The 15,073-nt window shown below is 41.5% G+C and overlaps 1 protein-coding gene and 1 long non-coding RNA gene across 3 annotated transcripts in view; one reads left to right on the top strand and one right to left on the bottom strand.

Moving 5' to 3' along the window:
• Positions 1-618, bottom strand: part of sptbn4a (spectrin, beta, non-erythrocytic 4a) — a 31,970-nt gene extending 31,352 nt beyond the window's left edge. The window contains exon 1 of one of the 2 annotated variants that reach the window (XM_080867802.1): positions 7-618. The gene's annotated coding sequence lies outside the window, so the exon portion shown is untranslated. The remainder of the gene's footprint in view (positions 1-6) is intronic. The other variant, XM_080867803.1, reaches the window with a different exon arrangement.
• A 2,185-nt stretch (positions 619-2,803) lies between these two features.
• The window catches only part of LOC308387630, a 37,679-nt gene continuing 25,409 nt past the window's right edge, over positions 2,804-15,073 (top strand). The window contains exons 1-2 of the long non-coding RNA XR_013969976.1: positions 2,804-2,972; positions 3,051-3,223. This is a non-coding gene — a long non-coding RNA (uncharacterized lncRNA). The remainder of the gene's footprint in view (positions 2,973-3,050; positions 3,224-15,073) is intronic.

Genomic DNA, 15,073 nt, shown 5'->3' with positions numbered 1-15,073 from the left:
AAGCACCTCAGCAGCAATGGTAGCAATGGAAACACTCAAGCCCTTCCTTCGGGTTGCCCCTGGGTCCTCATGCCCTACCAATTCATGGTGTTGCGGTCCTGATGCTGCAGTGCCTGCTAGCCAGTCTCAGAGATGGCAAAAACAACCGGCTAAAAAGAAGAAATGCGCCAATTACAACACTGGTAAAGAATGACACGCACATCCAAGATTCCTCGCAGGTCGTGTGTTATCGTCTAGCTCCAAATGTCAGTTACAATCCAACCATCAGTGATGTGTGTGTAGCATAGCAGAATCCTTCAGCCGGGGCAAAACCTGACCATCCACCACTCGCCAGTCCCGGTCAATCTGTAGTCCTGTCTAATGATGCTGTAGACACAAGGAGGAGGAAGAGTTGGAGTGGGAGGAGCAGGGTGAATGGGATGCAGAGGCAGTGCAGAGGAGGCCGGATAACATAAGGTGTCCGCTCTTGAAATGCATCGTTCCTACCGCTGCAAGATGCACATGCAGGCTGGTGTGAGATAGTCCACTATTTTCTCTCCTCACTTCTCCTTCCTCAAGTCCCTGAACAGCTCAGCCGTGGTTGGTGCATGCTGCTGCAGTCCTTGCCTCTCAGCTACGCTTCTGTGTGTGTGTGTGCGTGAATGAGTGTGTGTGTGTGTGTGAGTGTCTGTGCAATCACAATCAGCACTGCAGTGCCGGAGCAGAGAGAGAGAGAGAGAGAGAGCCAGAATGAGAGAGAGGGAGGAGGAGAGGGAGGAGGAAAGGGAGACAGTGAGAGGAAATGGAGAAAGAGGGAGCGCCAGAGCAAAAAAAAAAAAAAGCATGGGAGAGCGAGTCAAAAGAGGAAAAAGATGATGTTAGTGGGGGGGAGAGGTGAAACAGAAAGAAGAGAGAGCCTGCGTCATCCCTCTGTGTCACCAGGGACATTTCTCTGCACTAGAAATGACTGCACTCGGAGTGGGAGCAGGGTTTGGGAAGGAGGGGGGAGGTGTCGTTTTAAAACAGCTGAATGAGAGGAAAGGAAGACGCATGCACACATGGTCCACGGTGCAGCTGACTGATTCCCATCACTGTTCATTTACTATCTGCAAGAGCACCTACATGCAAAACTTCCCCTGCAAATATGTCATTTAAATGCAAAGGGTTCACTCTTAAGTTAATATCACAGCCCCAGCTCTGAATTATAGATAGCTACATGCTATCACAATTACAGTTCATCTTTGCTGCAGCATTAGATTTCTTTTTAATGTTATTTAAAGATAACATTTTTGTCCGACCGAATCACCATGGCATTCAGTGGCATTTAAAGTTTCATGAGTGGAGGCTGAACTGGAGCACTGCCCCGATCTACCAAGTTCTGTGGTTCTGCTGGCATTTTGTTTTTGTGTTTAGTTCAATGGATTGTCTTCATTTTCTTGAACCAACTGACCGGGAATATTTCATAACTAATGAATACTACAACACAGTACATGAGGACAAGAACCAACGAACCAATGAAGCCAACTTCATCATATTTCAGCAGACCACACAAAAAGTACTTTACTTGTGAAACTTGCATTTACAAACCTTACTGTTGTTAAGATTTGCAGCATTATAAAACATGAATAATTTAGACTATTGTTCTAAGTGTACTAACAGCTGGTGATGTAGTGAATTTGAATTCAAGAATTTAAAACTAACCCATTTTGGATTAGGTCGCATGTCTTTGATATCAAATATCAAAGAGACAACGCTGACATAATGATTATGAAAAAGTCTGCATGAAAAAAATTGATACAGCATAGTATCGCAGTATTTTGCATGGCAATATGACTGCAATCGAATTGTTGAAGGTTTGCAAATAACTACAGTCTAATTTATAAATCCAGACAGATTGGCAACAATCAACAGTCTGAATGAGGTTTTGTCAATGAGCACTAGTCGCAGAACTTAACCTAACTGACTGCTAGCTGGTAATAATTAAATGTGAACTTCTGTCTATGCAGACAGCAACATTTAAGCAACATTTGGTGATTTATCACAGCTAATTGCTGTATTATCTGAAACACATTGCATGTAATTGCCAACTTGACCCCATTTAATTGCAGACAGATATCAGACTGATAGCAGACTGACTCCTGGCAACATATATGGCAGGTTTTAGTAGCAGTGTTGATATGCTTGACAATCTCATTTTGCTGCAAAATAAATTTGCCATTAAAAAAGCTGATAAATCACAATATACAGTATGTTATTACAATACTCTGAATATCACAAAATTGTTTAAAAATCCCATCCTCTAACAGGAACAATAGGCAGTTTTGTATCTTTAAAAAAACAGTTTAAGGAAGGAGCACGATCTGATATCCCTGTGTTGGTGTTCCGACACCATTGTAACATTGTTGGTGCAACTGACCAGTTACATTGACTGAGCATTCAGTTAGCATTAGCCAAGAAGTAAGAACTAATGTTATTGCAAACGATCACAAGCAAACCAATATGAGTAACCTAAGTTTGTCATGGTCCTTCAGTCCTTCTTGGCTTGTTTGTTTGTCTCTGTGTTCGAGAGCGGGACTCATCATGGGTTCTTGCCTCTGGCCGAACACATCTGCGCTAACCAACCACCTGGTCCTCATGATTAGGGACCGGGTCCCTACTCTTTCAATTAAATTGAATTGTTTGCCATTTTTGCACACAATTCCCCTATCGATTCCAGTAGCCTCGAATGACGTCACCACGTTGCATAGCGTCATTTACCTGGCAGGAAACATGGTGCCTAAGCGGCACAAACGCTCAAAAGTTTGGTTATAATTTACGAGAACGGATGACAACAGTGCAACTTGCAATACTTGCAAAGTAGATATTTCATTAAAGGGAGGAAACAACAAGATAACCTTAAATGAATGTCGTGTTTTTAATTCCGCTCCGGACTCGTGAATCTCAACCCAGCAGCAGCGGTAACGTTTGCACGTCCTCTCCCGTTAATACGGCAGGTAAATAATCAACTAACATTGCATATTATGTTAGCGCGATCTGCCTTATTGCAAAACCTGCCATTACTGTGCATTTAGATGACCATGATGAGAGAGACAGACAGAGTCTGGCTCAGATGCTGGCAGTTCTCGCTGCAGTCTACCGGTAGCGTCTCCTTTCAGGCCAGGATAGACGAATGTCACCAAGCAGTGACTAAGTTTGTGGTTAAAGGCTTGCATCCATTTTCCACAGTAGATGCCCCCGATTTTCGGTAAGTGAATGTGTTTAATTGGACACTTTTGTGTAATTGCTACAGAATAATTTATGTTATACTTTGTTATTGCTACAGAAGAATATTTATTTTATTAATATTTTACACCGTGACACCCTATCAAAGAGCCGTAGGTTGTGGATCTCTTAAGATCTCACTGTTGGGTTTGTAAGGCCATGTTACTCCTAAATTCTTATCTTGTTCAAAGAGAAGATATAAAACAAAGTTCTAAGCTAATCGACCTGTGTGTTCTCCTTTTTAAAAAATATGAATATGATAGGAGAATCGATAAAGAATCGAATTGTTAAACAGAATCAAAAATGGAATCGGAATCGTGAAAATCTTATCAATTCCCATCCCTACCTAACGGTGAACTGAGAAAGTGTAATCTGTAAATACTGGATGTGTGGATTCCCTTCCTCCCTGGAACCCCCTGCAACCATTCCCCCTTTTCCACTCTGATTATTGCAAATATATTTTCTTATTGTAAATAAACGCACTGAACTGTGATCTCTGAGAGTCCTGTGCTTGAGTCCACCTGCCAATTAGCCTTGACAAATTTTGACAAACTGCTCTTGATAATATATTTATTATATTGCATAACAATTTAAAATGCTTACCATTTGTTCCAGAAAGAGGTTTTATGTAAACAAAGTATATTTACGGTGGCCGCAAGAAACAAAGCACAAAACACGTAAAAACTCCATAGCACGTACAAAACACAACAGAAGTGCTCCAGGATGCTAGGGCGCAGTGCTGAGCTTTTGTTACCTAGTGGCTACACAAGCCAGGAAGTACCAACGATGTGTATAAATACACAAACAATACACTTATGCTTTCAATTGTGTAATTTAAGTGATCGAGGTAGCTCTGTTTTGGAAGTTCAGTTAACGCTAGAAATGTGTTTTGGAGTTTGTACGTGCTTTGCCTCTAAGGGCCACTGTATATATTTATATATAAACATATATAAATAAAACCACTTTTTTTTTACATTAGTAATTCCTTTTGTGCATAATTTTAGATTGTTGTTAATAATAAATTAATTAAAGCAACAAAACAACCTGAAGAGCCGGTTGGGAGCCGAAAGAGCCGGTTCTCTAAAAAGAGCTGGAAATCCCATCACTAGTGAGCAAAAACAAAACCAAAAAACCCCACCCTTTCCTATTGGTCGAAAAAAAAGTACCATGTCCACCAATCAAAAAATGATATGGCAAGTTGTTTAGGAAAGGGGGAAGTTTTAAGATTGACGGCGGTGTTTTGAGATTATCTAGGGATTGAGAGTAACGTAGTTTCTATTCTCTGTATGTCCTGTACATGTGGCAGAATTGACAATAAAGTTGACTTTGACTTTGACTTTGAGAGATTTGCGAAGTTTAGCGCAAATCTTGTGTAGTTAGTGTGTAGTGTAGTCAATAGTTTTGTTGTGTGTGTCAGAACAATGAGGCGACTGCTGAATGTTACAGGTGTTACAGCAGTGATACATCTCCTGTTGTCAGGCCTGCAGGTATCAGGCTGTTGTTCTCCTTCATCTCATAGTGGACAGAAATTATTTTGGAGTGGCACAAATAATTTGTGTGGCATCAAATGTGATGCAGAACAGCTGATTGTTCTGTAAATAGTTTGAAATGTTTATTTAAAAAAAACGCCTTGGCTGCATTTTTAGGTAAACAGCTGCTTGCAAAACTTTGTTTGCAAAACTCAGTTACTTTTTTGAAGAAGTAACTATATAATTAATTGCCCAACATTGGTCATCATATACTGTATTTTGCAGACAGAGAGTTACATACTCTCTCCCAGACCACAGACTCATACTCATAATACAAGTCAGAGCTTTATTAAAAAAAAAAAAAGAAAGTTGTGTTTTCAAAATTGGAGTTCAAGTTATTTTTACTTACAATAGTGTTAACATGCTACACAGGTCATGAACAAGATTTTTTTACATTTTCATTGTAAGTGGGCTAAAGCAGTTAATTAAAAGTAGTCTAACATAAATGTAAATGCTGTAATTTGATTATTTTAATAAACCATGAAACTTGGATGGATTTGATGTTGGTGTGACCACAGTGCACACGTCTAATGTTGCTCACAGTGGTCCAAGGGACCGCTCAGGGAGTTTGTGTGTTCGCTCACACACATGAAAAATTAGAGGTGGTGACAACTACTTTCCACTCTCCTTTTTCTCCCTTCCTCGCGCTCACACACACACAGCGGGTATGGCAGTCCATTCTCCCTGCAGCACGGACTACACTGCCCATGAGGCTACATTCTTTAGGGCTATGCCTGTAACACTCTGCCGATTGCCTTCATATTAAATCATTTTTGTGAATAATTAAAAAAAATTTTTTCTTCACGTCATTATGCAGGCTGCAAGTAGGGGTGACATGGGCCGCGAGATTGAGACACAGGCATTAGAGCCTCTTAATGCGTGTTTTGTTTGGGTTTCCACCGGCGTGGAATGACCAAAAATAGAGATGTCATAGCCTAACATATGAAACAGGAAAATACTGCCGTGTAATCCATTTATTTCAACAAAATAACTGTATTGTGAATACCACCCTTTTAAACGGTAACTGTAACGGAATACAGTTACTCATATTTCGTATTTTAAATACGTAACGCTGGTACATGTATTCCGTTACTCCCCAACACTGTCAGGTTAAGGCTGTGTGCAGGTAGGAGTGGAAGTAGAAGGACCCAAAGTGCAGACACTCGGAGGCGGAAAGTAACTCAAACTCAGCTTTTTATTGCTGGATGGCAAAAAGTGGCAAAACGTAACAAAAATCCAAAAATCCAAATAAACTTACATGACCAGACAGACAGAAAACACAGCATAAATGAGAGTAGATCACGACACAGACACAAAAAAACACAGGGCTTAAATACATAGAGGGAGCAATCAGGGAATGGGTAACAGGAGGGAAACACAGCTGGGGCAAATCAGGCCTAACGAGACAAGGGGAAGCAAAACCAGACACATTAACATCAGACATGGACTTTCAAAGTAAAACAGGAAACATAACACAGACTCACAGGCAGGCACTATAACAAAGGGAACAGAGACGTGGGACCAGGGCAGACACTGACACTGACTTGACGTGGGAATACAGCAGACAGGGGAGACAGCAACTATGGAACAGACAGAAAACCAAAACACTAAAACTCTAACCAAACCCCACCCAGAGAACCTTAACTAAGAATAATCCTAAAACCTGTAAAGCAAAGCTAGAATATAATGAAATAACAAAATCAAAGAACCAAAAACACAAAACACTGGGTCAACGACCCAGGGACCCTAACAAACACTGCTTACGACACCAACTGTCTGCCATCTATAATCCAGTTTTGAGAGCCTTCCCAGACGACTTAACGTCTACTCATAATCCTTGGCCATTTGACCTCAGTAGATCACATAATAGGGTGGGGCTAGGTTTCACAATGGGTTCACCCGAAACCTTGGCTGATTGTGGCCCACACCCATTTTCACACCTTGACTCGTGTGATTAGGTAGAGGATCAATAGGGGTCCATGACCCTCTTGGGGACACCCCCATAGGGTTTAAATCTGGGACTCTTCACCAAGTCCAGATGCTTTTCTTTCCAAGCTCCTTAGACTACAATGACTTGGATGACTGAGAACCTTCATAGACATCTTTCTTGTCTGAGGTCATTTTTGACAAAACAAACAAACAAAAATAACGGCCGACAGCACTGTACACAACGGTAGACTGGTGCGTAATAAGCAAGTGAATAATGCAGAAAACAGAGATTTGAGATGGTCAACTGGTCTTGAAGTACACTGAGGGAGAGAGAGCTGTGCCGGAAGTGTGATTTTATCATGGTGGAAACAAAACAACAAAAGTAAGAGGGAATTAATGATGATGTTTTTCAATCGTGAAGTGTAGTTTGGATCTTCTTTTGCTGCTGATTCAGGTAATTTTGGTCGGATAGTGACGAAACCTGCAGCTGGACATGATCACTTCTTCTATAGGGAGTATCAAACTAGCTTCCTACCAGTGATTTTTGGAAAAGGCTTCAAGATTATGTCCCTCGGGCAACCAACGGTTCTACCAATCTTCATTATACTTTGGCACGAGAAAAGTGTCAACCATGGTAATCTCTGTATAAGATAAGATATACTGTATTTTTTCTAGATTTAGGAAATTCATTTGCTGCAGCAGTTAAAAATGCAACAAAATTAAAAACAAAAATATTATCCATCCATGCACTTATACTTGCACTTATCTGGGGCCAGGTCGCGAGGGCAGTAGCCTTAGCAGCGTGTCCTGGGTCTGCCCTGGGGCCGTCTCTCAGTGGGAGGTATCCGGAACATCTCACCCGGAAGGCACCCAGGGGGCATCCTTATGAGATGCCTGAATCACCTCAACTGGTTCCTTTCGATGTGGAGGAACAGCAGCTCTGCTCTGAGCCCCTCTTGGCCTGACAGTACCTATCAGCGGCCTCCGAACTCCTACAGGCTAACTAAGCCTGATAGGCCTCCTTCTTCAGCCTGGTGGCTCCCTTCACCTCTGGTGTCCACCATTTGGTTTGCGGGTAACCACCACGACAGGCAGCAACCACCTTCCGGACTCATGACCCCATGTGAGGGTAGGGACGTAGATCGACCGATAAATCGAGAGATTCACTTTTATACTCAGCTCTCTCTTTACCACGACAGGCCGGTACAGCGACCGCATCACTGCAGCAGCAGCAGCACCAATTCTTCTGTCGATCTCCCTTCTCCCGTCACTCGTGAACAAGACCCTGAGGTACTTGAACTCCTCCACTTGGGGCAGGAACTCGTCAGGCATAGACTTTCCCAGGGAGGATGAGGAGTGTGATCCCCCTATAGTTGGAACACACCCTCTGCTCCACTTTCTTAAAGATAGGAACTACCATCCCGGTTTGCCAATCCAGAGGTACCGCCCCTGATCTCCACGCAACACTACAGAGGCATGTCAACCAAGACAGCCCTACAACATCCTGGCCTAACGGTAGCTATCAGCAGCCTCCGAACTCCTACAGGCTAACTAAGCTTGATCGGCCTCCTTCTTCAGCCTGGTGGGCACCATTTGGTTTGTGGGTTACCACCACGACAGGCACCAACCACCTTGTGGCCGCAGCTCAGTGCAGTGGCTTCGGCAATGGAGGTGTAGAACATGGTCCATTCGGACTCAATGTCCCCACTCTCCCTCTGAATGCTGTTGAAGATCTTGCGGACTGGGGCCTCTGCCACGCGTTCCCAGAGCACCCTCACTATACGTTTAGGTGCGCCAGGTCTGTCCAGTATCCTCCTCCACCACCTGATCCAACTCACCACCAGGTGGTGGTCAGTTGACAGCTCAGTCCCTCTCTTTACACGAGTCTCCAGAACATATGGCTGCAGGTCTGGTGAAACTATTACAAAATCTATCATTGACTTGCGGCCTAGGGTGTCCTGGTGCCACATGCACTTATGGACACTCTTATGTTCTAACATGGTGTTCGTTATGGACAAACTGTGGTTTGCACAGAAGTCCAACAACAAAACACAGCTCAGGTTCAGATCAGGCAGGCCGTTCCTCCCAATCACGCCACTCCAGGTCTCACTGTCGTTGCCCACAAGAGCATTGAAGTCTCAGAGTAGGACAATAGAGTCCCCAGGTGGAGCACCCTCAAGCACCCCACCCAGGGACTCCAAAAAGGCTGGGTACTCTGAACCACCACTAAGCGCAGACGACAGTCAGGACCCGTTCCCCGACCCGAAGGCGCAGGGAACAAACCCTCTCGTTCACCAGGAGAAACGTCCAACGTACAGGCAGCAAGCCGAGGGGATCCTCTCACCAAGGGGAACTCCAGACTGAGACCAGCCCCTCTCCAGGAGAATGGTTCCAGAGCCCAGGCCATGTTTGAGGTGAGCCTGACTATATCAGAGAGGTGATGTTTCATGTCAGAATTGCTAGTCTTGGTAGCCGGGGGATCATTCCGCCAGGGCCTCCGCTCCTGGCTGCCGCCTGGCACACATTGCACCCAACCCCTACGGCACCTCCTCCAGGTGGTGGGCCCATATCCCTCTTTCGGGCTGTGCCCTGACCAGATGCTTGGGCACCCTGCCCCAGCCTGGCGCCAGTGCGGGGCCCCGGTAACCCTATCCCAGGCAAAGTGAACTGTTCCCTTGGTCTTTCACTCATAGGGTCGTCTGAATCGCTCTTTGTCTGGTCCCTCACCCAGGACCAATTTGCCATGGGAGACCCTACTGGGGGGCAAAAGACCCTGGACAACATAGCCCCTGGGATCCCAGGGACACCACATAAGGTAGTGATTCGTGGAGGGGATTAATATTATATATTAATATATCAGGTCTGGATGTACTGATGTGTGATCCAAAAAGTAAACACAAGAACAACAAAGCACATAAGTAAACATAAGAATTCATCCTTAGTGAAAAGAGTCTGGACATTCGAAACTGTCGTCTGCAGACCTCAATGACTAACTGAGAATAAAAAAACGATTCTGGTTAGTAGTTGAGGTTGTATGAGAGACAAAAAGTCTCACCACTTCAAAAAGCACAACACTATTTGAGGTCCACAAAAGGAACCCTAACAGTCAAAAATTTTGATCAGGTATCAAGAACCAAAAAACAACATACAACAAAACAAAAAAAGTTTACAAGGCAGAGAGAGCTCTTTAACTGAATATATTTAACTTCCTTCATGCGACAAGTAGTTATAGAGTTCCAAACTTTATTTCTGTAGTCATTGTGTGTTTTGTGATTATTTTACCTTCCTGGTCTTGTTATCACTGATTACTTTCACCAGTTTCTTGTTACCTGGCCTTTCCACACCCCTAATTAGCCCTCGGTGTATTTTAGTTACCTTTTATTTTGGACTTTATCAGCGAATAAATGGCTGGACTTTTGCTTCAAACTCCATCTTTCAGTGTATCTGCATTTGGGTCCTCACTTCAACACACACTCTGCACCATGACAATTAAACCAGCATTATAGAAAAGCCTTGAAGCTTCCACATGTAGTGTTTTGGCAAACATCATGCTTTTGTTTTTTAATTATTTATTTGTTTTTGGTAAGTTACTTTTTATGGAAGAAAACATGCTAGTTTATCAGCTAGCTTAGTTAGAAAGCTGCATTCCTAACGTACAGCTAATTAGTGCTAAGTAACGGACTACTAAAACGCTAAAACTTTACTCACAAAAACTGATTCAAGGTCTGTATCACATAGCAGACCATAATATTCATCAGATAATGCGACAAAAACAATTTTATATTAATATTATTTTTTTAATGGTGCCAAGTTGGAGCTGAGTCACATGCAAGTGTGCAGGCTTACTTTAAATAAAATTTAAAAAAAGTTTTTGTGAATTTTTTTGAAACTTTACATAAATTATAAAATTACAGCTTAAAAAAATGTTTAGTCCTCACCTGTCTGACCATCTTCATCAGTTTACTTTCACACAGGGTGTGTCTTCTCTCATTCTTTCACGACACCCCGCCCCCAACTTTGATGTCGTCTCTCCCTCACTTATTCTGAGGCGATTGTTTTACAATTCTGCTGCTTTTTAATTAATTAATCAGTTAGATTAATGGTAATGTTATAGCTTTATCTGACGGTTTAAGTGCAGACAGGATTCATCCACATTTTGGACCAGAGGAGCAGCTGCTTTATTATAAACCATTCTGTTGTCTAAACCTGAAATCGGTGTAACAGCTGGCCTGTACGCTGTGTAGAGAAGAACATGAAAACAACGTATACCGTCATTTCCTGACCCGCCCAGGCATGTAAGTTACACATTAACTATTTTTCCTTTCTGTATACTATGCAGTCCTAGTTATTAGATTGAGATATCAATTCTGATTTTTGAGTCCTGTTAACTGATTCATTTAGACTTGCTCCAGTGTTGTGCAGCAGTGTTGTATACCTCCGAGTGAAGAAGAATAACACACTACATGAAAGTAATGTGTGAGCTGTATGATTGGTCTTGTGTTCATTGTGGACTGATTTCTATAATTTGACTAATAAAGTTAAACACTGCAAGCTCACTTAGCTCACTTTAAAATATATCTCAGTTGTCTCCATGCATCTTGTATTGTTTAAGGGTCTGAAAAGGAAACTCCTACAAATACATATTTAATGAGGTCAGCTGCAAAAATAACTGTCCATGGGCCAACATGCTGCACCAGAGGAAACCCCTATTTTGGCATTAATAAGCTGCTATTGGGTTGGGACTTAATGAAGATGCTCATTGTCAGTTTGTGCATGACAGGCGTTGACAATGCAGGTATTCTGGTACCTGACCTTATTACATATGGTTACTTAACACAGAATATATATAAAAAAAAAACAACAATGTAAATTTACCATGAAAACTGCAAAATAAAACTTTACTAAGAAGTAAAATACAGGTTTATACAGACACACACAACACTCAGCTACTGGGTGTAGGCCTGTGAGATAAAAAGTTACATTTATTTTTGAGTGTAGACACAGTTTTAGCTGACCTCAGGTCAGCAGGCGGCTTGTTCCAAAGACCTGGACTCTCATTTCATCTAATTCTTGGGACAATTAAAAGATCTGCACTTGATGACCTGAGAGGTCTGACTGGGTCTTAGACACTGAGCAAGTCAGAGATGTACTGGGAGACCAAATCACTGAGAGCTGTATGATCTAATAAAAGGATTTTAAAGGCAATTTTGAATTGAAGTGGGAGCCAATTAAATGACTACTGCACATTTTCTAACTAAGATTTAATGCTAAATTTTACCTGAAAAAACACATTATTTTATTTGTGAGAGTGTGTAACTATGATGGCTCAAAGCTCAGCGCTTAACCTGTTACTTTGTCCCGTGAAGCTGGCTTTATGGTCCTGCAAACGTGTCCCACCTGTGTAAACAATTCCGGTTGGACAGAGGGGGAGAGGGCTCCCTTGCAGTTTTCCAACAACCCGACTATGCATCTGTGGAACGTATCTGATGAATGGTGACATGTTCACAATCACTGGGAATGGGAATACTGCAAAACAAAAAAGTTCAACATGAAAAGCACAGATGTTCCATTTATGCTGCAGCAGACACTTTTCATTGTTTTTAATGTTTCACTTCAGCTCTCTGTATGTGATCATTTTTGCTCTTCTCTATGGTTGGCTCTCACCAACAACAGCAAAGGTAAGAGTGGCCCGCAGACCAGCTGTACAGCATACTTTGTGCATCCAGCTGACAGAAGAGCTTTTTGCAGGCTGATGGGCCAGTGAATGCACTGCCTCTGCTACACCATAAAACTCACTTGACTCTTCACTCATCCTTCAGATCTGAGCCACTTTCCCCTCATCAGTAATAAACTACTTTCAGCTGCTGACCACAGTGTAGCTCTACATGTTTGATTTGGCAGAGATTTACATAGGATGTCCTTCCTGACGCAACTCCAAAGGGGATTTGTGTCTCATTTATTGAAATCGAGTGAAACTGAACTGGGACATATATTGAAATATATCAAAATACAGCTGTTAATGTGACTGTGTTTGTATGTCTGAACCTGAAAATATCTAATATAAAAATATAAATAAATAGTCTTTTGTTTGTCTTTTAAGCAAGAGGCCCAAGAGGCCCAGTATCTTTGCTGTTTCTAGGACGGCACTCTTCTGGACAGAGATCTTGGGTGTCGTTGCTGGGATCTGTTGGAACCACCTGCCCAGTTTGGGAGACCCAGAGTGCTTCGATTACCTCAGGGACTTCCTTCACTCTCCACATCTTCTCTAACTACTCTCTTAGCCCTTGGTATTTGTAAAGCTTCTTGTCTTCCTTCTTCCTGATTTTGCTGTCACTTGACATCGCTCCCCATCACTGGGGCCTTCTTCCTCAGCTTAACCTTTGCCAGTTTGTCCGTTTGTATCTGGAAGTTACAATGAATCTTAGGTTGGTCATTCTTATCCTAGGGGGTGTGTCCCATTTTTACCTTAGGCCATAGTCATCAAGGGTGTTCCTGCATACTATGCCACTTGGTTATGGCGTTCCATGTATGCTCTGCCCGCTAGCATCTTACTGTAAGATTACAGTTTTCAGTTATAGAGTTTGAAAAACATTTGCAATATGTTACTATACTAATTTGTCTAATTACATTACAGGTACAAATATGTTGTTACTTGCGTTATAAAGATTCTTATCTTTAACTTAACTTATCTTAACGGCTGCTGGACAGAAAGAAAAAATAACATTAAGTGAACATGTTTTTTCTTCATTTAATTCATGTGTAGGAGAAAGAAAATGCAGCAACACAACTTTTCAAGAAAGGAGATACAGACTTTGTACACTGATTTACATTTAAGGAAGGTAATGTGTTTGTATATCTATATAGAAACAGAGGTGATAGAGTTTAATCTAAAAATGGGAAGAAATTTTAAGGCAGTTTAAAACCCAAGTGGTAGAATGTAACTGAGTATGTTTATTCAAGTACTTTCCTTATGTGTTTGACTACTTGTGTCTTTCTTTTCATGCCACTTTCTGCTTCTGTACTCTGCTCGATCTTAGAGTAAAATATTGTCATTTTGACTTCACTAGATTTACCTAAAAAGCTTAAGTTAATTTAGCTTTGCACACAAACCACATAAAGAAACAAGATGATTACAGGATTAGTTGACATAAAATTAGCAACTATTTTATTTAAAGTACATGTGGGAGAATTTCTCTTTTCAGAATTTAGATTAGTACATGTTGCTGTTTTTAGTGAGTAAGTCCAAGTAAAGTAAAGTAGGTCAAAGCAGTGATTTTAGTTTGTTAAACAGTTGTTGATACGAAACTATAATTCTAAGACTTCATGCTCAGTGCAGTCTTTTTGCCACTAGAGGGCAAACTTTGTTTAAAAGTTAATGGGTAAATGAAGTGTTCAAAACAACATAAAAGAGAGGAGCGTCTGCAATGACAAGGATCTTGGCTCCTGACCGCATGTAGATATTTATATATTAAAGTAAATTTATCAAACATGTATGGGACATTGTCTGGTCTGTAGTCTGTTACAAGTCAAGGTTCTGTGTTTTGACATTTACTTTATACCAGAAAACAGAAAAATGTATCAATGTAAAGATAAGTTCATACTCCTCCCCATTCAAACCTCTTGTTCCTGTAAGGATGTGGTGTATGTAGACAAGTACAAGTGCTCTCCACATCTAATATACACATTCATGGTACTTAATATTTAACTCATGAAACAACTGGAGAGACTTTATGTTTTGCAAACAAAGAAAATATGTGTGTGACACAGAATTTCCCATTCTTTCTAACAATATGGTCAAAGTGTATTTATTCTTCATTTTCACTAATGATCCCTTCGTGGTGACCCTTTAGAAAACAATTCTCACTTCTTCTCACTTCTTCATTTTAGCATCACTGTGGATTTTTGTGACAAGTCCTATTTGAATGTTCAAATGAGCATCTTATTATTTTTATAAGCTTCAAAATGTTTCATTTGCTTACATTAAAAACACTTTTGAACTACTGGTACAAATTAGGTTTCAAGATTAAAAAAAAAGAGAGACTTGTAGTGCATGTAGCAGCTTTTTCCACTGAGTGATTAACAGCCAGAGGTGAGACAAGGTTATGACCTCTGCTGGGCTGAAGTGAAGGGCAGGGCTGCAAGGCAGCAATTAGCAGTGACCACATAATGACAAAACTCCGAGGTCTAGCTAACTTTCCTTTGCTCTTAAACAAGCACAATCTCTGCCAACAAGACAGCTGTTGTGCATTTGTTTTTAGATTTGTATGTAAATTATTTTCACTTTGCCATAACAGATCATCTGCCGCTCTATCTCTAGCATCCTCTTCTGTCACACCAACCCTACTGCGTGCCTTCTTAAACTACATCCATGAACC

This window comes from Rhamphochromis sp. 'chilingali' (assembly GCF_963969265.1).
Source record: "Rhamphochromis sp. 'chilingali' genome assembly, chromosome: 19".
Lineage (NCBI taxonomy): Eukaryota > Metazoa > Chordata > Actinopteri > Cichliformes > Cichlidae > Rhamphochromis > Rhamphochromis sp. 'chilingali'.
The sequence above is the reverse complement of the archived record's forward strand: the minus strand, read 5'-3'. Positions and strand labels throughout refer to the sequence as shown.